Raw genomic sequence first — 22,900 nt, 5'->3', positions numbered from 1 at the left:
TCCTAGGGATCTTCTCTACGTAGTTATTAAACTACAAATTCAATTGTGAAGATGGCACTAATTTACATCCCAAAAGCACACTATATTTTAAAACAGAAAACCTAACATGCAAAATTTATAGAAATGTTACTTTTTACTAATACCAACCATTAATTTCAAACATACTTACAACTTTATAAAAATTAATGCTTCACATTTCCATTATATAAAAGTTCTCTACTGGAGTTAATTACAGCAAAGGCAAAAGACACTTACTACTTGGTTTGACTTATTAAAACAAATAAATTTATCATACCCTTTCTGCACACTGTAGCAGCAGGCTTCCATTTAAAGAGTTTGGAATAACGAAGAGCACAATGGTGGCATCCTCTCAACCTTGCTGAAATGAGAAGGCTCAACAACCCATCTTCATATTTTAAAGTCTTACATGTAATTGGAGTATTTAATTGCAGTTGCACTTCAATAAGATTTAATACTCATCGTTCGAGAAATCCCACAGGACTGAGCTATTTTTCATATATCATCATGTCTTATTTTTCCTTTAACTCTGCTTTCCAACATCTCCACCCTGCCACCTCTTAACCTTTCCCTCATCCTATGGTAAACTGAGGTCATGAAGACATAGTAAATCTGACAATGCATTATGTCACAAAGTTCCTGTCTACCTCATAGAGGTGTTATGCATTTATTTTTAAATATGAACATACTTTGAAAAGGTTAAAGCCATCATTAAAAAGGCTTAGTAATCAGACACAAAAGGCCACATACTGTATGATTCCATTTACATAAAATGTCCAGAATAGGCAAATCCAGAGACAGAAAGTACATTAGTGGCTTTGAGGGGCTGGAGAAGCGCGGCTGGAGAACAACTGCTAATGGGTACAGGGTTTCTTTCTGGAGTGAGGAAAGCGTTCTGGGATGGGGCTGTGGGGATGGTTACACAACCTTGCGAATATACTAAATATCATTAAACCATATAGTTTTAAAGGGTGAATGTTATGGTATGTGAATTATATCTCAATTTTAAAAGGGCTTAGTCAATCTGAAAAAGCCACATAACGTATGATTCCAACTATATGACATTCTGGAAAATTCAAAACTGTGGAGACAGTAAAAAGATCAGTGGTTGTCGGGTTGGGAAGAGGGAAGGGATAAACAGGTAGAATGCAGAGGATTTTTAGGGCAGTGAAAATACCGTGTAAGATACCATAATGATGGAAACATGTCATAGATTTGTCCAAACCCACAGAATGTACAACACCAAGGATGAACTGTAATATAAAGTATGGACTTTGGGTAATCATAATGTGTCAATGTAGGTTCACCAATTGTAATACATATTCCACTCTGGTGGAGATGTTGATAATGGGGAAAAGTATGCACGTGAGTGGCAGGGCATATATGGGAAATCTCTGCACTTTCCATTCAATTTTGCTGTGAACCTAAAATTGCTCTAAAAAAGTAAAATCTTAATAAAATAATAAATAAAATAAATACAAATAAAGTTTAGAAAAAGCCTTAAATATTACTACAATACTTGAATAGATCTCCCATGAGAAACAATCATGGTTCCTTTATCACTTTGTATTTTATTAGAACTTATGAGGCTGGCCCAGTGGCCCAGTGGTTAAGTGAACATGTTCTGCTTTGGGGGCCCAGGGTCACCAGCTCGGATCCCGGGTGTGGACATGGCACCACTTGGCAAGCCATGCTGTGGCAGGCCTCCCATGTATAAAGTAGAGGAAGATGCGCAGGAATGTTAGTTCAGGGCCAGTCTTCCTCAGCAAAAAAAAAAGGGGGGGTGGAGGAGAGGAGGATTGGCAGCAGATGTTAGCTCAGGGCTAATCTTCCTCAAAAAAAAAAAAAAAGAAGAACTTATACGGATGGTCTAAACTCCCAAAAGGGACTACTTTTTTCTTTTTATTGAAGTATAGTTCACATACAATATTGTATCAGTTTCAAGTGTACAATATAGTGATTCAACATTTATTTACATTACAAAATGATCACCCTGATACTAGTTACCATCCGTCATCATACAAAGTTATTACAATGTTGTTGACTATATTTCCTATGCTGTACACTACATCCCATGACTGACTTATTTTATGACTGGAAGTTTGTACCTCTTAACCCCTTCACCTATTTTGCCCTTCTCCCTAACCCCCACCCCTCTGGTAAGCACCAATTTGTTCTCTGTATCTGTAAGTCTGCTTCTGTTTGTTTGTTCTTTTGTTTTGTTTTTTAGATTCCATATATACATGAAATCATATGATATTATTCTTTGTCTGGCTTATTTCACTTAGCATAATACCTTCAAGATCCATCTATGTTTTCACAAATGGCAAGATTTCATTCTTTTCTATGGCTGAATAATCCCTGTGTGTGTGTGTATACACACCACATTTTCTTTATCCATTCATGTACCAAGGGACACTTGGGGTGCTTCCAAGTCTTGGCTATTATAAATAAGGCTGCAATGAACATATGGGTGCATATATCTTTTCAAATTAGTGTGTTTGTTTTCTTCAGATAAACATCCAGAAGTGGTAATGCTGGACCATATGATAGATCTATTTTTAATTTTTTGAGGAGCCTCCATACTATTTTCCATAGTAGTTGCACTAATTTACATTCCCCCCAACAGTGCACGAGGGTTCCCTTTTCTTCACATCCTCGACAACACTTGTTATTTGTTGTCTTTTTGATAATAGCCATTCTGATAGATATGAGGTGACGTCTCATTGTAATTTTGATTTACATTTGATGATTACTGATGTTGAGCACCTTTTCATGAACCTGATGGCCATCTGTGTGTCTTCTTTAGAAAAACGTGTATTCAGGTCCTCTGCACATTTTTTAATCAGATTATTTTTTGATATTGACTTGCATAAGTTCTTCATATATTTTGGATTATATATACACACAATATATTGGTTAATCTCTTATTGGATCTATCATTTGCAAATACATTCTCCCATTCAGTAGGTTGCCTTTTTTTGTTGTTGATGGTTTCCTTCACCGTGCCAAAGCATTTTGGTTTGAGGTAGTCCCATTTGTTTATTTTTGCTTTTGTTACTCTTGCCTGAGGAGACATTTCCAAAAAATACTGCTAAGACCGATGTCAAAGAGTTTACTACTTATGTGTTGTTCGAGGAGTTTTATGGTTTCAGGTCTTAAATTTAAAACTTTAATCCATTTTGAGTTGATTTTCATATATGGTGTAAGAAAGTGGTCCAGTTTCATTCTTTTGCACATATGTGCCCAGTTTTCCCAGCACCATTTATTGAAGAGACTGCCTTTTCCCCATTGTATATTCTTGCCTCCTTTGTCATAAATTGACCATATAGGTGTGGATTTATCTCTGGGCTCTCTACTCTGTTCCACTGATTTATGTGTCTGTTTTTGTACCAGTACCATACTGTTTTGATTACTACAGCTTTGTAGTACAGTTTGAAATCAGGGAGCGTGATGCCTCCAGCTTTATTATTGTTCTTTCTCAAGATTGCTTTGGCTATTTGGGGTACCTTGTGCTTCCATACAAATTTTAGAAATATTTGTTCCAGGGGCCGGCCCCATGGCCGAGTGGTTAAGTTCGCACGCTCTGGTTTGGCAGCCCAGGGTTTCGCAAGTTTGAATCCTGGGCACAGACATGGCACTGCTCATCTGGCCCTGCTGAAGCAGCATCCTACATGCCACAACTAGAAGGGCCCACAACTAAAAAAATAGACAACTATGCACCAGGGGGCTTTCGGAGAAAAAGGAAAAATAAAGCCTTTAAAAAAAAAGAAATATTTGTTCTAATTCTGTGAAAAATGCCATTGGTATTTTAATAGGGATGACACTGAATCTGTAGATTGCCTTGGGTAGTGTGGACGTTTTAACAATATAAATTTTTCCAATCCATGAGCACGGCATATCTTTCCATTTATTTGTATTGTCTCCAATTTCTTTCATTAGTGTTTCATGGTTTTCCGTGCACAGGTCTTTCACCTCCTTTGTTAAATTTATTCCTAAGTATTTTATTCTTTTTGATGTAATTGTAAACGGGATTAAGGACTACTTTTAAAGATCTCAATTTCAGAACCAAAATCTAAAATATTCTAAAGTAGGTATCACTATTTTCCCCATTTCAAAAGTAAGGAAATGATGACAAAGAGAGGTTACACAACTTACATAAGGTCAGAAAGTTAATAAGAGTCAAACAAGAATTGGGTGTAGTCCCTATCAGGAGTGAGCAAGACCAAAAGTTGGCAATGGATATGGTCACTAATGACCTCAAGTGAGTCCATTTCACCACGAAGGAAGCAGAAACCAGATTACAGTGGGCTGAGGAGCATCTGAGAGATGAAGAATTAGGAGGTGCAAAATAGTCTCATTTCCACCACTACGATCTTTATTCTTGAGACTTCTTGATTCAGACTGATTACCTGAAGCCTGGAGGTTCCAGAAAGTTGGTCAGAATTCTACTATACAACAAACCTTACTTTCCAAAATTGCCTTCAAACAGACACTAACTTCACTTGATTTTATTAAACAAAGAAAAAAATTGGTACAATTCAGATAACTAGGCTGTTACAGTTATTTTTTTTATCATTGTTGGGTTAGTGTATTTTACAATTATCAAGGCCAATTCAATGCAGTATTTTACTTTTTAGGATTTTCACTTAATATAAACTCATTTAATGCTTACAATTCTGTAGGACAGGTAATGTCTTCATTTTAGAGATAAGAAATCCAAGTTAAGATCATTTAAAAGATTTACCACTACCTCAAAATGGATCAAAGACCTAAACATAAGGGCTAAAACTATAAAACTCTTAGAAGAAAATACAGGGAAAAAGCTTCATGACAATGATTTGGCAATGATTCCTTAAATATGATACCAAAAGCACAGACAAAAAAGAAAAAATCAGATAAACTGGACGTCATTAAAATTAAAACTTTTGTGCATCAAATACACTATCAACAGAGTGAAAAGGAAACCCACAGAATGGAAGAAAATACTTGCAAATCATATATCTGATAAGGGATTATATGCAGAATATTATACAAAGTTTCTGAAATCAACAATAACAAACCCAGGCAGCCCAATTAAAAAATGGGCAGGGACTTGAAATGATGTTTCTCCAAAAATATACAAATGGCCAATAAGCACAATAAGCATATGAAAAAGATGTTCAACATCACTAATTAGGGAAATGCAAACCAAAGCCATAATGAGATACTACTTTACACACATCAGGATGGCTACTATAAAAAAAGAATGGGAAATAACAAGCGCCGGCGTTGCTGATGGGAATGTAAAACAGTGCAGCTGCTGTGGAAAACAGTATGATGGTTCCTCAAAAAACTGGACAGAGAATCACCATATGACCCACCAATTCCACTTGTGGATATATAACCCAAAATACTGAAAGAAGGGCCTCGACGTTCATAGCAGCATTATTCACAAGAGCCAAATGGCAGAAGCAACTCAAGTGCTCGTCAACGGATAAAATGTGTTATAAACACACAATGAAATATTATTTGGTCTTAAAAAGGAAAGAAATTCTGACGTATGCTACAACATAAATGAACCCTGAAGACAGTATGTTAAGTGAAATAAGCCAGTCACAAAATGACAAACACTGTATGATTCCACTTCTGTGAGGTACCTAGAGTAGTCAAATTCACAGAGAGAGAAAGCAGAATGGTCGCTGCCAGGGGCATGAGGAATGGGAAGTTTAATGGGTACTCTGGAGATGAATGGTGATGATGGTTACACAAGAGTGTGAATGTACTTAATGTCATGGAATTATACACTTAAAAATGGTGAAAATCAGAAATTTTTTGTTATGTATATTTTACCACAATTAAATTATTTTTTAACTTAACCTCTTTCATTCCTTATATTAGTAATTTGTGTCTTCTCTCTTTTGGTCTTCATTAGCCTGGCTAGAGGTTTGTTAATTTTATTGATCTTTTCAAAGGAAAGCTTTTAAGTTTCGTTGATTTTCTCTATTGTCTTCCTGTTTTCAATTTTATTTATTTATGCTCTAATTTGTATTATTTCTTTTCTTCCACTTGTTTAAGGTTTATTTCACTCTTATCTCTAGTTTCCTAAGGTGGAAACTTAGATTACTGATTTTACATCTTTCTTCTTTTCTAGTATATTCATTCAATTCTATAAATTAACCTTTAAGTGCTGCTTTTGCTACTTTCCATTTCCCTTTAGCTCAAAATATTTTAAATTTCTCTTCAGACCTCTTTTGACCCATGTGTTATTTATAAGTGTGTTATTTAATCTCCAAATATTTTCAGATTTTCCAACTACCTTTCTGTTACTTCAAACTCAATTCCACTGTGGTCTAAGAGCACAAGTTAAGGTGCCATGGCCCAGAATGCAGTCCATCGTGGTGACTGTTGCACGTGAGCCTGAGAAGAATGTGGGTTCTGCTGTTGCTGGATCAAGTACTCTGTAAACGTCAATTAAATCCACTTGATTGAAGGTACTGTACAGCCATCTACTTACTGATTTTCTGCCTGCTATATCTATCAGTTACTGAAGGAGAGGTGCTGACGCCTCCAACTAGAATGGCCAATTTGTCTATTGCTCCTTGAAGTTCTATTCGTTTTTGCCTCACCACTGTTGTCTTCTTGGTGAACGGACTTTTAAAATCATTACATAATGCCTGAAAATTTTTCTTCTCAAGTCTGCTTTGTCTGCAATTAACATAGCTACTCCAGTTTTCTTTTGATTATTCAAAAAAGTCCAAGAAGTAAATAAATAATTCACACAACACATGGGTGGGTTTGAAGACCATCTGGTTTCTAGTTTCTGGCTGGTTTTGGCCCAGGGACACTTTCCTTACTTTCTTGGAAACATAACTTTGCATTTTAAAGGATGTTTGCATTTCTAGATGCTTTATATAGGAAGAGTTTTTCCAAAAGCTATGTAGCAAACCATCTTACTGAAAGTTGAAGCCCTGAAGATGAAGTGAAATTTTTTTTATTATAGGACGTCTCAGGGACATAACTATATCACTGTACACTGTCAAAGGTAGAAGGGAGGGGAAGGTACTTTCCAAATTTGGCCAGAAATCCTTTTTTCACCACTTTCTGCAAAACATATTCTGAGAAATGCTGCTGTTTCCAAACAGTACTCATTCTTTAAGGTGTTTATAACTGCATGTTCTATCTCAGTTTTCTCTCCATCTCTATGGCGTTTTTGAATATAGTAAATATTTTGACATTCATTAATAAAGATAATGGTAAATACTTTCTGAGCACTTAGACACTTGATGTTATCGCCTAATTTAACCTCCACAACCCTATAGTATATGTGTCACATTATCCTTAAATTGTTATATCATTAACCATTTAGATATACTGCCCCTTAGTTCCTCAAGAAATAAAAAGATTTTTTTTACATATATTCATATTGTCACCCAAAAAGAATTTAACAGATCAAACAGACTACTCTTTACTTTTCATGAATCCTCCTGATGACTGAAGAACAAAGCTGTGTGAACAGCAGGCACTTAATACCCCCTTAATAACTTTTGATTAATTTTGATTGTTAAACACAACACATTTCAATGAATGTAACTCCTATTCCAACTTTCTTTTGCAGCTATATACACTATCAACTTTTAATGCATTACACTCCTTCACCAAAAAATGTTAACATATAAACTAGACTGACGGCTATTAAAACAACCCCTCCTGGTAAGTTTCTGTTGGATAAAGAAAAGTGTAGATGGGCAAAATGACTATACATCATTACCAGGTACAAATGGAGAAAAAAAGCTATAGAATAATTTTCTATACACAACACATCTGTAGGAGATTGTATTTTCCAAAGATGGCCTATATTAGTTTACTAGGGCTTCCATAACAAAGTACTACAAATTGAATGGCTTAAAACAACAGAAGTTGGGGGCCAACCCGGTGGTATATGGGTTAGGATCACATGCTCCACTTTGGCAGCCTGGGGCTCACAGGTTCAGATCCCAGGTGTAGACCTACACACTGGTCATCAAGCCACGGTGTAGTAGCATCCCACATACAAAATAGCAGAATACTGGCACAGATGTTGGCTCAGGGACAATTTTCCTCAGGCAAAAAGAGGAAGATTGGCAACAGATGTTACCTCAGGGCCAATCTTCCTCACCAAAAAATAAAAAAGGAGGGCTGGCCCAGTGGTATAGTGGTTAAGTTCATCACACTCTGCTTAGGCAGCCCAGTTTCGCAGGTTCAGATCCCAGGCACAGACCTCCACCACTCGTCAACCATGCTGTGGCTGTGACCCACATGCAAAAAATGAAGGAAGACTGGCACAGGTGTTAGCTCAGGGCTAATCTTCCTCAGCAGAAAAAACAAAAACAAAACACAGAAATTTATTGTCTCACAGTTCAGGAGGCTAGTAAGTCCAAAATCAAAGTGTCAGCAAGGTCATTCTCCCCCTAGAATCTGTAGGAAGAATTCTTGCCTCTTCCTAGCTGCTGGGGTTTTGCCAGCAATCCTTATGGTTTCTTGGCTTGTAGCTGCAGCAGTTCCAATCACTTCAATTTCTGCCTCCATTGTCAAATGGCATTCTCCCCTCAGGCGTCTGTGTCTTCTCCCCTAATTATACTTAGAACAACTCTATTTCCAAATAAGGCCACATTCTGAGATACCGGGGGTTAGGGCTTCAACATATCTTTTGGAGGACACAATTCAATCCATAACATGGCCACATTTCCTATCCTACATCCTCCCATTGAGTGGTGAAGTCTATGTCCCCTCCTCTTGAACATGAGCAAAGCTTTTTGACTGCCTCAACCAATGGTGTACACCAAAGGTGATTACTCACACTGACTCTTGGAACCCAGTCATCATGCTGTTAAGAGGCCTAAACCAGCCAAAGAGGGACCCCCTGGGGAGGCCAAGTATAGGTATTCTAGCTAACAGCCCACTGGAGCTTCCAGCATCAACCACTAGACATGAATGTGAATACACCATCAAATGATTCCAGGCCCTAGATGAAGAGTCAACCCCAGTCTCTGAGTCTTGCCAGCTTCTCAGCTTCACAGGCATCATGAAGCAGAGACAGGCCCTCCTCATAATGCTCTGTCCAAATTCCTGACCCACAGAATCCAAGCACATACTAAAATGATTGTTTTAAGCCACTAAGTTTTATGATGTAACAAACAGCTAGAGTAACTGGAACAATATCCTATTATCTCACAAAACAAAATTAAAATATTTAACAATGCTTAAAATAAAACCAGGAAATTAAAAGTATGGAATATTTTTAAAGACATCATTGTTAGTGCTGTCGAGTTGATTCTGACTCCTAGCTAATCTGTGCACAGCAGAGTGGAACCCTGCCTAGTCTTTTTGTGCTATCCTTTCATCTTCCGGCATTACATTAGACAATGCCCCACTGCTATTCATACGGTTTACGTGGCTAACAAGGACATCATACTGAACTTGTTTTTGGTTTTCAGGGGATGGAGGACTCACATAGTTGAGAAAAAACATCTTTTTCATTACCTGTAGCATGCTATGAGTAGGTACAAAGACAGTACACTAAGAAAATGTAAGTAAAGGGGTCTGCCCCATGGCTGAGCGGTTAAGTTTGTGTGCTCCCCAGGGTTTCACTGGTTTGGACCCTGGGCACGGACATGGCACCACTCATCAGGCCATGCTGAGGCGGCGTCTCACATGCCACAACTAGAAGGACCCACAACGAAAATATACAACTACATACTGGCGGGATTTGGAGAGAAAAAGCAGGGGGAAAAAAAAAAGGAAGATTGGCAACAGTTATTAGCTCAGGCGCCAATCTTTAAAAGAAAAAAGTAAGCAAATATTGGAAGCAGAAAATTCCATAAATGCACTGGAAGCCTGACAGAACAGCATTTAATTAAGCTAGGAAAGTTTATCATTGATTTGTGGCTCAATGTCAAATGCATTTAAATCACGTCATTACTTTTTCACTGCTATTAAAATGGCATTTTGATTAGTATGATAAAGCAATGCCAAGAAATAAGATATTCAAGGAAGTTTTCCTGAAACAGGAATCTCGGTTTTTGAATAATATAGGATATAAGTAAGTTGAAGACTTTATTGTAAATATTTATATTTTCACTAAGATAAATGAGTAAAACAAAGTAGAAACATTTCAGTAAAGATATTCAAAAGAGCTTAGTTCAATGACATAAGCAGTTTATAATTAAATTTACATTTTAAAAAATTTAGGTCACAGCTATAAAAAGGAATGAAGTACTGATACATTCTATAACATGCATTCATCTTGAAAACATTATGCTAAGTGAAGGAAGCCAGTTCACAAAATACCACATATAATGGTTCCATTTATACAAAATGTCCAGAACAGGCATTATCCATAGATGGAAAGTTGATTAGCGATTGCTTAGGGCTGGGGAGGATGGAGGTACAGGCAGTGATAGCTAAAGGGTACAAGGTTTCTTTCTGAGGTGATGAAAATGTTCTAAAATTGACTATGATGATGGTTGCACATATCTGTGAATATATTAAACCACTGAACTGTACACATTAAACAGTTGAATTGTACCATATATGAATTATATATCAAGAAAGCTGTTTTAAAAAATTTAGGTCGGGGCCGGCCCAGTGGTGCAGTGGTTAAGTTTGCACGTTCCACTTCGGCAGCCCGGGGTTTGTGGGTTTGGATCCTGGGTGCAGACATGGCACCACTTGGCCAGCCGTGCTGTGGTAGGTGTCCCACATATAAAGTAGAGGAACATGGGCACGGATGTTAGCTCAGGGCCAGTCTTCCTCAGCAAAAAGAGGAGGATTGGCAGCAGATGTTAGCTCAGGGCTAATCTTCCTCAAAAAAAAAAAAAATTAGGTCAGAACAAATTTCTCCATAAAATAAAGAGCAGATAATGATTCAGGCAATGTTTGACAACCCTCCTTATCTGAAAACAGGTCACCAGCATAGTTCTATCTTCATGCTATTCCCAGCTTTCTTTATCATGTGGTTCTTTAGACATTCCCAAACAGCCTCACCATAATGAAGTGAGTTCTTCATTTACTTCTTCATTCACCCCAAAACACCTTTGTCTCTTACCTCAGAATAAGGTACCCCTTCTACTTGCCAGTACACCTTATAACTTTTAGAAGGCAACCAGTCTATAATGTGAACAACGAAGCCTGAGCATTCATAAGTTCTCAATAAGGTTTTTCTCAGTTTTATCTACTACGTGACTTCCCCCCAAAAAGTGACTGTGTCTTGAATATCTCCATATCCCTGGGATCAAAGGTTGTGTCTATCATAAAGCTGATACTCAATAAATAACTGTAGAATAAAAGAATAATAAGTTCTACATATAAAATAAGCAGAGAATGATAACTAGTAAATACAATGAGTATTAATTTTAATTAGCCAAACGACGCTAACCTCAGACAGCTAAAGGAAAACTCCCTCCCCGTTTAGAGCACATGAAACTATTGGTAAATAAAACAGTTTGCCAAGCATTCAAATGGTCACTAAAATGTGGATCAAACTTATCAAACACAACCTACATCCTGCTAAAATCGGGGCCACAGCCTCAGATTTCCAAATATCCATACTAATTCATGTTCACGGAACTGCTCTTGAAGTCCCCTTACTTAAAAAGCTCAGTCAAGCCAACAAAGTTGACACAGATGGAAATAAGCTCACAATTCAAGGAAATAAAACTCAAAAAATAACAAATACAGAATTAGACACACAAGCACTTCAACTATTAGAATTACCAAATACAGAATATAAAATAAGTACTTCTAAAATGCTTAAAGCAATAAGAGAATTTTTTAAGTGAACAAGGAAAAGGACACTAACAAAGATCAGAAAAAAGAGTGACATCAGCATCATGGCAGAGTCTGCGGGTCAACTGCCTCGACTCGGCCAGCTGAGCTCAGCTGGACTTGAGCGTCTCTCATTCTAGGACCCAGGCTGAAGAAGCAGCATTTCCCTGTGGCATGTTCTTCTCCTGGTGGATGGCACACGCAGAAGCCAAGCCAAGCCAAGCAAATGTGTATATAGCTTAAAAGATATAGCTTACTGCATGCCTGCTCACGCTCCATTGGTCAAGGCAAGTCAGAGCGCCAAGACCAAAGTCAGTGGGATGGGAAAATATTCACTGCCTAAAGACAGTCACTGAAGTCTCAAGGTAATGGGGCTGGGCATCTAATCTTATTTCAGGGGGAAGTGGAAGAGATGGAAACAAGCCAATCTACCCCGGCTACTGGGCCAAATACTTGCCATTCTTGCTCTATGAGACATCTGTCTAATGTCTGCTGCACTGGGATCTTTTTTTCTTCAATAGAAATTACTGTATTTTAAATTCTGACTATAAAAGTAAAGATGTCAGACAATACAGAAATCTCTACAACGTAAAAGTTAGCTATAGCCCCACCGTTCAGGGTTAACCAATGTTAACAGCTTGGTGTTCATTCTTGCACAATTTCCTACATATATATAATCACACTCCTGTTATTTTTAACATAATCAGGATTATGATATACATACTGTTTTGTAATCTCTATTGTTTGTTAAAATTTCACGAATACCATCCTATGTAAAAATATAGATCATCATTTTTAAATGTTCAGAGGAATTTTATGGTACTTAAAACATTTTGGATGTGTTTATAAATATTTTTTCACCAATCAAAAAAAATTCAGATTTTTAGAGTAACCAAATGGAACCTCTGGAAATAAAAAATTTAATAAATAAAATGGGAAAAAAAAAAACATTAGGAGAGGGGAGGATGGAGGCACAGAGGGTTAGACAGATTATCAGCCACTCATACAGGGAAAATCGGTGAACTACAAGAGCTGAAGACGCTCATTCAAACACCACCACACAGATACAAAGCAATACTCTGGAGACTCGTTTTGATAAATGACCAAAAGCAAAATAATATTTAGTTTCCCAAAGTCAGTTTTCATGCAACAAGATAATGAAATAACACATGAGGAAAAAAATGAATCAAAAATCAACACCAAGGGGCCAGCCCTGTAGCCAAGTGGTGAAGTTGGCACGATCTGGGGTTTCACGGGTTCGGATCCTGGGGGCGGACATGGCACCGCTCATCAGGCCACGCTGAGGCAGGTCCCACACAGCACAACCAGGGGGATCTACAACTAGAATATACAACTACGTGCTAGGGGGCTTTGGGGAGGAGAAGAAGAAAAAAAAAGGAAGATTGGCAACAGATGTTAGCTCAGGTGCCAATCTTAAAAAAAAAAATCTGAGACACTGCATTTGTGAAAATATCTTTATTCTACTGTTAACACTTGAAAATTTGGCTGCATTATAAACTAGATTAGAATTAATTTTCACTCAGATTTTTGAAGCTATTGCCTTCAGTTGTCTTTTACCTTCCAGTATTCCTGTTGAAGAGTCTAAAATCACTCTAATTTTATTAATTAGCCCATTTTCCCTTGACCTCCGGGAACTTCTTCTCTTTGGCCCCTTAGTTGTGAAACCCTGCATGGAAATGCCTTAACATAAATCTTCTTTTCATCCATTGTGCTCGGCACTCTCAGGGGCCCTTTTAATTTTGAAACTCATGTCTTTCTGTTCTGGGAAGTTTTCCTGATTTATTTCTGTGATGAAATCCTCCCTGTATTTTCTCTTTTTCTTAAACTCTTACTATTCAGCTATTGTACTTCATGGGCTGGTTTCTTTCTTTTTTTTTTTTTTTTTTTTTGCTGGGAAAGATTCGCCCAGAGCTAACATCTGTTGCCAGTCTTCCTGTCTCTTTTTTTTTTCCTCCCCAAAGCCCCAGTACATAGTTGCATATTCTAGTTGTAGGTCCTTCTAGTTCTTCTATGTGAGCCGGGGCCACAGCATGGCAACTGACAGATGAGTAGTGTGGTTCCACACCCGGGAACCAAACCTGGGCAGCCAAAGCAGAGTACACCAAACTTAACCAGTAGGCCATCAGGACTGGCTCTGGGCTGGCATTTTAATCTTATCTTTCCTCCCAATTTAATCACTACTTTCTACAAATCCTCATTTCACATAACCTCACTTGATATTTTTGCCAAGCAAGACCACTTAGTGGTTGAGCACTTGGGCTTTGAAATTAGAGACCTGGATTCAACTCCAGATCTTCTACTTACTACTGACATTCAGTCTCAGCTTCTTATTTATAAAATAGGGATAATCATAACAATAAATAAAATGTACACAAAGCACTTAGCATATGCCTCGCACTCAATAAATGCAGCTATTTTTATACCAACAATGTTTTTCCTTCTCTCACTCTCTTCCCGTGGCTTTTATGACAATATGTTCTTAGAGTTTCCAGTCCACTTCTCAGTAATCTTGTGTTGGACCCTTCCTATGCTTTTTCAGACACTGTCCTCCACAAATCCATTTCTGGCCACTTCTCTTTTTACTCTATGCTGGATTTAATACAAACTCTGCACCCAGATTCCAGTCTCGTCTCTACCACCTACTAGCTGTGTGACCTTGGGCAATTTACTTAACCATTTGATGCCTCAATCCCTCATCTAAAAAAAGTGGGTTAATAAATTTATCAATCTCCTATGGTTTTCATGAAAATTAAATATGTTCATGTGACACTTAGAACACTACCTGGCATAGTAGTCACTCAAATGTTTGCCATTATTACAGCCTCCACCACCTCTGCTGCTGCTGTTGCTGCTGTTACTACTACTAGTACCACTTAAAGGGCTCATGATGTGCTCCTCACCTATCTCCTAAGCTTTTCCAAAGGTTTAAACTAATTACATATATCAAAATTATATTTGGAATCTTGGTTGTTTCCTTTCCCCATCTTTGACAATTTACAAAGTAAGAATCGTCCTCCTCCTCCAGGCCTCTGCTGCTATTGATGAGCTTATAATCAATATGGTACGAACTAGGCTAATTAATCTTTGTTTTCTTACATTCAAATGTGTGGTTGTGAAACTACTGAAGAAAAAAATCAAACTAAATTGATCTTTCTGATAAGCATCCTTCCAATAGAGGTAATTTCTTAAAGAATTTCATTCTTAACTTAAGCAAGAGAGATAACCGATTACTGACTAGAATACTGAGTTGTATTCTCATAAACTCAGCACATCAAGGAATGGCCAAGAAAAAGATAACAGCCAAAACTCAAGGGAACAAGGGTTCATTTACAAGTATTTCAGCACTTGTTATTTCTGAAGTCTGATACGATTTAAAATGAATACCCTAACTACCCCTAAAAAGAAAATAAAGCTACAGAAAATAACTCCTGAAGGAAAGAAATAGAGGTAACGCTTTTAAAATTTTATTTACAAAACATGACAACCCTCAAAAGCTCTAGGTCACACAATACATGTAACATTGTGTCAAACTATCAGATGCAAAGTTGAAGAACACACTGAAATGCAGGCTAAATTCACAGACTATGTTTCATCCAAATGAATCTTAATTTTCCAGAGGGCACAGGCCTTTATATTGGTACAACCCCTTATAGTTTATAAATTATTTTCACATATTTTATTCTTACAAGAGACCTAAAAAGAAGATATTCCAGTATTACTCATTTGACAAGTATTTATTTAGAACTACTCTGAAAGAGCACTTCACTGGCTGCTGAATATCTATGAACATACAGTCCTAAACAAGACAGACAGTTCTTCCCCTCATAGAGCTTGTTAAGAAGTCAGACAAATAGTGAACAAACAAATGCAGGGAAGGATATACAAGATGCAGGCAACACACAAGAACTTGATTTGATAGGGTGGTTAAGGACTGCCTTTCGGAGAAGACAACATTCAAGTTAACATCTAGAAGATGAGCAGAAAGAAGCCAGCTGTGCAAAGAGCTAGGGAAAACAAGGAACAACATGTACAAAGGCTCTGAGGAATTAAACATTTGATAGCTTAGAAAAGGGCTGTCCAACAGAAATATAAGGTGAGCCACAAGTGCAAGCCACATAGTTATTTTAAACTGTCTAGTAACTATTCTTTAAAAAGTAAAAACAAGTAAACTTACATCTTTTATTTAGCCCAAACACATCCAAAACATTATTTCAACAAACAATGAATATTTAACAAAATATTTTACATTCTTTCTTTAATATGAAGTCTGAAATTCAGGGTATATTTTACACTTACAGCACATCTCAATTCAGACTAGCCACAGACCAAGTGCTCGGTAGTTACATGTGGCTAGTGGCCTCCATATTGCACAGCACAGGTTAGAAGAACTAAGAGGAGACTTGTTATGCCTACTGCATAGTAGTTTATGTGGAAGTGTAGAAAGGTGAAAATGGAAAAGCTGATGGGGGCCCAGTCATTAAGGGTCTTCTAAGAAAGTAATCTGGAATCTATTTGGAGCACAACTGGGAGTCACTTCGGATTTTAAACACGCAAAGAATCGTATGATCTTTTCTGTTCTATAAGGAGTACTCTCCTAAATAAAGAGATTATAGGGAAGCCAGAGTAGGGAGACTAGGCAGGAGACTGTTACAGAAACACAGGTGAGAAATAAGTAAGGTTTAGGCCATTGTGGGGGCAGCAGAGACAAAGAAAATATATGTATTTTCTTTGCATATTTGTAGGCAGGACAGTATTGTGGAAGTGGAAACAAAATGACTTTCTGATGAAGCGGATGTAGAGAATGTGGAGAAAGAAGAATCAAGAGTGCAATCTACCCTGACTTGAGCAACCAGGGGTGCCATTTACTGAGACTGGAGAAACTACTGTTTCACTGTTATTTGGCAGGGGGTGCTGGAATTCATGGAAATGAATCAAGAATTTCTCAAAAAAAAAAGAAAAAAATAGGTTCAGAGAGGCTCATACTTACTAATAAATATTAAAAGTGAGACAAGCCTAGTTATTCTAAAATTAGGTATAATGCTGTCTGTGGTAATATATTGCGTCTCCATATCTTTAAATAAAAATAATCCATTATCCACAAGGGTGTAGCTAAGCACCGCCTCCTGCTACATACACCAGCAAAATCTCAAGTGAAAGGCCTTTAGGTCTCTTATAATTCTTTCATATTTGAAAAATGAAAAGAAAAAATTTAGCATCAGTTAATATACCTAGGAGTCTAAAATTAAAATCTTCCACAGAAAAACATTTTCTCCTAAACCAAGCCCCAAAGAACAATAGCAAAGTAGAAGCCAAATGCCAAGCCTTCAAAATCAGTGCCAACTCCTACAGCCAAAGAAGCATTAGTAGTTCAGAAGCTTACTACGGCTACTCTTCAGAATAAACAGGGTGGTCTTTACATGCTACCTAACGACTCAACAATCTAGCTCTCTCAGCTTCAGGACTGAATATTTCTTCTAAGTTCTTTTCCTCCACTGGAGTCCTATCAATTTCACTCAACAAATACTTACTAAGCATAGGTATAGGGCTAGCAAGGAGTGGGAAGATGAGTAAGACACGTGGTTCCTGTCCTGTCTTGTCCTCAACTAGCTCACCACTAAGGGAGTATGAGAAGACAAACATGGAAATAATTATAGTACATTGTGATAGGCATTTATGTTACTTTTATATTTATTTTTACCTTTTCAGTCTTAAGTATTTCATTACAAAAAATTGATACTGGGGCCAGCCCCATGGCGTAGTGTTACGTCCAGCGTGCTCCACTTCAGTGGCCCAGGTTCAGGGGCTCAGATCCTGGGTGCAGACATACACCACTTGTCAAGCCATGCTGTGGTGGCAAACCACATACAAAATAGAGGACGACTGACACAGATGTTAGCTCAGAGCAAATCTTCCTCACAAAAAATTAAAATTTAAAATTTAAAAAACTGATGCTTCACATAAAGCAAATGAGTATTTTCAAACACACTATTGCTGAGTACATACATTAGTATAGCTGTTTTGAAGAACTACCTGGAAGTATATATAAAAATTCTACATGTGCACAGGCTGACTCGGCAACCTGTCCAAAAGAATTATTTACTTTAATAAAGACATATGTGCTAAAATTAATAAGAGAATTATCTATAATAGAAAAGAATTGGTGATGACGACAATGCCCATTAATCAAAGAATAAGCAAATAAATGATGACACCACCATACAGCAGTATGCAATGCAGCCATTAAAAAGAATTTTTAATTCCCAATATGAAAGAATCAAGCAATTATTGGTGAAGAAAAGGATGTGCAGTATAATTCCATTTTTGATAACTTATATATCAAACTATTAATAATTACCTCAAGAGAGAATTTAGCAAAGGAAATAAAGGCAGAGGGAGAAAACTTTCCTTTTCCACTTTAAAGACTTCCATACATTAAAATTTTTTAGTACTTCATATTAAAAATTTTCAATATCTTCTACTTTTGTAATTTTTGTGGTTGTTTGGTTTTGTGTTAAATAGAAATAAATGTTATTTTTCTAAAATAAAATGTATAAAAATAAACGTTATTTTTTAGAACAGTTTTAGGTTCACAGCAAAATTGAGCAGAAGGTACAGGGATTTCCCATATATCCCCTGCACCTACACATATATAGCCTCTATTATCAACATCCCCACCAGAAAGAATATTTGCTATAACTGATGAACCTACTGACACACCATTACCACCCAAGTCCATAGTTTACATTAAGGTACTCTTGCTGTTGTACAATCTCTGGGTTTAGACAAATACATAATAACAAGTATTCATCATCATAGCATTATTCAGAGTAGTTGCAATGCCCTAAAAATCCTCTGTTCTCTGCCTCTTCATCCTTTCCCTCCCCTCAACCCCTGGCAACCACTGATCTCTTCACTGTCTGCATAGTTTTACCTTTTCCAGATTGTCATATAGTTGGAATCATACTGTGTGTAGCCTTTTCAGATTGGCTTAGTAATAGGCATTTAAGTTCCCTCCACGTCTTTTCATGGCTTGATAACTCATTTCTTTTTAGCACTGAATAATATTCCATTGCTTGGATGTACTAGTTTACTTATCCATTCAATTACTGAAGAACATCTTGGCTACTTCCAAGTTTTAGCAATTATGAATAAACCTGCTATAAACATCCATGTGTAGGTTTTTGGGTGGACATAATTTTTCAGATCCTTTGGGTAAATTCCAAGGAGTGGGACTTCTGGATTGTATGGTAAGAATATATTTAGTTTTGTAAGAGATGGCCAAACTGTATCCCAAAGTGGCTGTACCACTTTGCATTCCCACCAGTAATGAATAAGAGCTCCTGCTGCTCCACATCCTTGCCAGCATTTGGTGCTGTCAGTGCTCAAGATTTTGGTCATTCCAAAAGGAGTGTAGTGGTATCTCACTGTTGTTTTAATTTGCATTTCCCTGATGGCATATGATGCGGAGTATCTTTTCATATGCTTATTTGCCATCTGTGTATCTTCTTTGGTGAGGTGTCTGTTAAGGTCTTTAATCCATTTTTGAATCATGTTGTGTTCTTATAGTTGAGTTTTAAGAGTTCTCTGAATATTTTGGATAACAGTTCATTACCAGATATGTCTTTCGAAAATATTTTCTCCCAGTCTGTGTCTTGTCTTTTCATTCTCTTCACAGTGTCTTTCACTTTTAATAACGTCCAACTTATCAATTCTTTCTTTCATGGATCAGGCCTTTGGTGTTACATCTAACAAGTCACCTAGATTTTTTACTATGTTATCTTCTGGAAGTTTTCGAGTTTCACATTTTACATTTAGGTCTGTGATTCATTTTGAATTAATTTTTGTGAAGGATGTAAGGTCTGTAACTAGGTTCATTTTATTGTACATGGGTCCCCAGTTGTTACCACACCATTTGTTGAAAAGATTGTGTTTTCTCCATTGTATTGTCCTTGTTCCTTTGTCGATAATCAGTTGATTATATTTATGTGGGTCTATTTCTGGACTCTCTATTCTGTTCCATTGACTATTTGCCTATTCTTTCACCAATATTCTACTGTCTTGATTACTGTAGCTTTATAACATATTTTGAAGTTGAGTAGTGCCAGTCTTCCATCTTTCTTCTTCTCCTTCAATATTGTGTTGACTATTCTGGGTATTCTGCCTCTCCATACAAACTTTAGAATTGGTTTGTAGATATCCACAAAATAATGCTGGGATTTTGACTGGAATTGCATTGAACCTGTAGACCAAGTTGGGAAGAACTGACCTTTTCACAATATTGAGTGCTCCTATCCATGAACATGGACTATCGCTCCATTTATTTAGTTCTTTAATTTCATTCACCAGAGTTTTGTAGTTTTCCTCATATAGAGCTTGTACATATTGTTAGATTTGTATCTAAATATTTCATTTTTTGGTGTTACTGTAAATGGTATTTTGTTTTTAATTTCAAATTCCACTTGTTCATCACTGGTATATAGGAAATCATTTAACTTTGTGTATTAACCTTTTTTCCTGTAGCTCTGCTATAATTGCTTATTGGTTCCAGAAGGGTTTGTTTTTTTTTTTTTTTTGGTCAAATTTTTTGAATTTCCTATATAGACAATCTTGTCATGTATGAAAACAGTTTTATTTCTTCCTTCCCAATCTGTATACCTTTTATTTCCTTTTCTTATCTTATTGCATTAACTAGGACTTCCAGTAGGATGTTGAAAAGCAGTGGTGATAGGGAAATATCCTTGCCTTGTTCCTGGTCTTAGTGGGAAGATCAAGTTTCTCACTGTTAAGTGTATTGGCTGTAGATCTTTTGTATATATTCTTTATCAAGTTGAGGAAGTTCCCATCTATTCTATCTTGCTGAGAGTTTTTATCATGAATGCTGGATTTGGTCAAATGCTTTTCTGCATCTATTAATATGATCATGTGATTCTTCTTCTTTAGCCTGTTGATGTGATGGATTCCATTAGTTAATTTCCAAAAGTTAAACCAACCTTTCATACCTGAGATAAATCCTACTTGGTCATGGTATTTGATTCTTTTTACACATTGTTGGATTTAATTTGCTAATATTTTGTCGAAGATTTTTGAATCTATGTTCATGAGAGATTTGGGTATGTAAGTTTTCTTTTCTTACAACGTATTTGTCTGGTTTTCATATTAGGGTAATGCTGACCTCACAGAATAAATTAGGAAGTATTCCCTCAGCCCTATCTTCTAAAAGATATTATAGAGAATTGGTATAATTTCTTCCTTAGATGTTTGGTAGAATGCACCAGTGCACCCACCTGGACCTGGTGCTTTCTGTTCTGGAAGGTTATAGGTTATTGATTCAATTTCTTTAATAGATATAGACCTATTCAGATTGTCTATTTCTTCTTGTGTTGAGTTTTGTCAGATTGTGTCTTTCAAGGAATTGGTTTTATGGTCCAGAACATGGTCTACCTTGGTGAATGTTCCATGTGAGCTTGAGAAGAATGTGTATTCTGCTGTTGTTAGATAAACTAGTCTACAGATGTCCTTTATACCCAGTTGATTGATGGTGTTGTTGAGTCCAATTATGTCCCTATTGTCTGGTGGATCTGTCCATTTCTGACAGAGGGGTACGGAAGCCTCCAACTACGATAGTGGGATTCATCTATTTCTCCTTGCAGTTCTATCAGTTTTTGCCTCACAGAGTTTGATGTTCTGTTTTAGATGCATACATATTAAGGATTATTACATCATTTTGGAGAACCGACCCCTTTTCCATTATGTAATTCCCCTCATTATCTCTGAAAACTTTCCTTGTTTTGGAGTCTGCTCTGTCTGAAATTAATATAGCTACTCCTGCTTTTTCTTTTCTTTTTTTTTTAAGCTTGGCACCTGAGCTAACAACTGTTGCCAATCTTCCTTTTTTTTAACTGCCTTTCCTCCCCAAATCCTGCCCCCCCCCCCCACATAGTTGCATATTCTAGTTGTGGGTCCCTCTAGTTGCGGCTACTCCTGCTTTCTTTTAATTAGTGTTAGCAACAGTATATCTTTTATATCTTTTTCTTTCTTTTTCTGTCTGCTGCCCTTGTTCTTTGTTCCTCTTTTCGTCTTCTACTCTTTTTCTGCCTTTTGTGGTTTGTTGTTGTTGTTTTCTGAGGAAGATTCACCTGAGCTAACATCTGTTGCTAGTTTTCCTCTTTTTCTATGTGAGCAGGCACCACTGCATGGCCAGTGACAGATAAATGGTGTAGGTCTGCACCCAGGAACTGAACCCAGGCTGCCAAAGTGGAGCACACTGAATTTAACCAGTAGGCAACCAGGGCTGGCCCTGCCTTTTGCGTTTTTAAGTGAGCATGTTATATAATTCCATTTTCTTTCCTTTCTTAGTATATTAGTTATACCTCTTTTTTTTTTCTACTTTTCTTAGTGGTTGCCCTGAAGTTTGCAACATACAATTACAACGAATCCAATTCCACTTTCAAATAACACTATGCCACTTCATAGGTAGTGCAAGTACCTTATATTAACAAAATATCGTAATTCCTCCCCCATCCCTTGTATCATTGCTGTCATTCATTTCACTATGCATAAGCATACATATATACATAAGTATAATCAAATACACCTTTGATATTATTTTAACAAATAAATTCTATAAATAAAATTAAAAACTTTATAAATAAAATATAAAGTTGTTAGCTCAATTAAGAATAAGAAAAATAAATTTTATTTTACTTTAACTTATTCCTTTTTCAATGCCCTTCCTTATTTAATGTAGATCCAAGTTTCTAACCTATGTTATTTTCCTTCTTTACAAATAACTTTTAACATTTCTTGCAAGGCAGTTCTACTGGGAGCAAATTTCCTTAATTTTTGTGTGTCTTAGAAAGACTTTACTTCTCCTTCATTTTTGAAGAATAATGTTGCAAGGTAGAGAATTTAGGTTGGTGCTTTTTTCTCTCAGCACTTTAAAAATTCTACTCCACTCTCTTCTCACTTGCAAGGTTTCTGACAAGTCAGATGCAATTCTTATCATTGTTCCTCTATAAATAAGCGTGTTTTTCCTCTGGCCCCTTTCAGGATTTTTTTACTTTATCTTTGATTTTCT

The 22,900-nt window shown here is 36.8% G+C and overlaps 1 protein-coding gene across 12 annotated transcripts in view; it reads right to left on the bottom strand.

The window, feature by feature from the left end:
- The window catches only part of EVI5 (ecotropic viral integration site 5), a 223,019-nt gene that overhangs the window by 176,044 nt on the left and 24,075 nt on the right, over positions 1-22,900 (bottom strand). For 2 of the 12 annotated variants that reach the window (XM_005610420.4, XM_023641643.2), the window contains exon 1: positions 296-621. The exons of the other annotated variants lie outside the window; for them this stretch is intronic. The gene's annotated coding sequence lies outside the window, so the exon portion shown is untranslated. Of the gene's footprint in view, positions 1-295; positions 622-22,900 lie in introns of those variants that run through there. 12 annotated transcript variants of the gene reach the window in all.

This window comes from Equus caballus, chromosome 5, assembly GCF_041296265.1.
Source record: "Equus caballus isolate H_3958 breed thoroughbred chromosome 5, TB-T2T, whole genome shotgun sequence".
NCBI classification, from domain to species: domain Eukaryota; kingdom Metazoa; phylum Chordata; class Mammalia; order Perissodactyla; family Equidae; genus Equus; species Equus caballus.
This window is presented reverse-complemented; position numbering and strand designations above follow the sequence as displayed.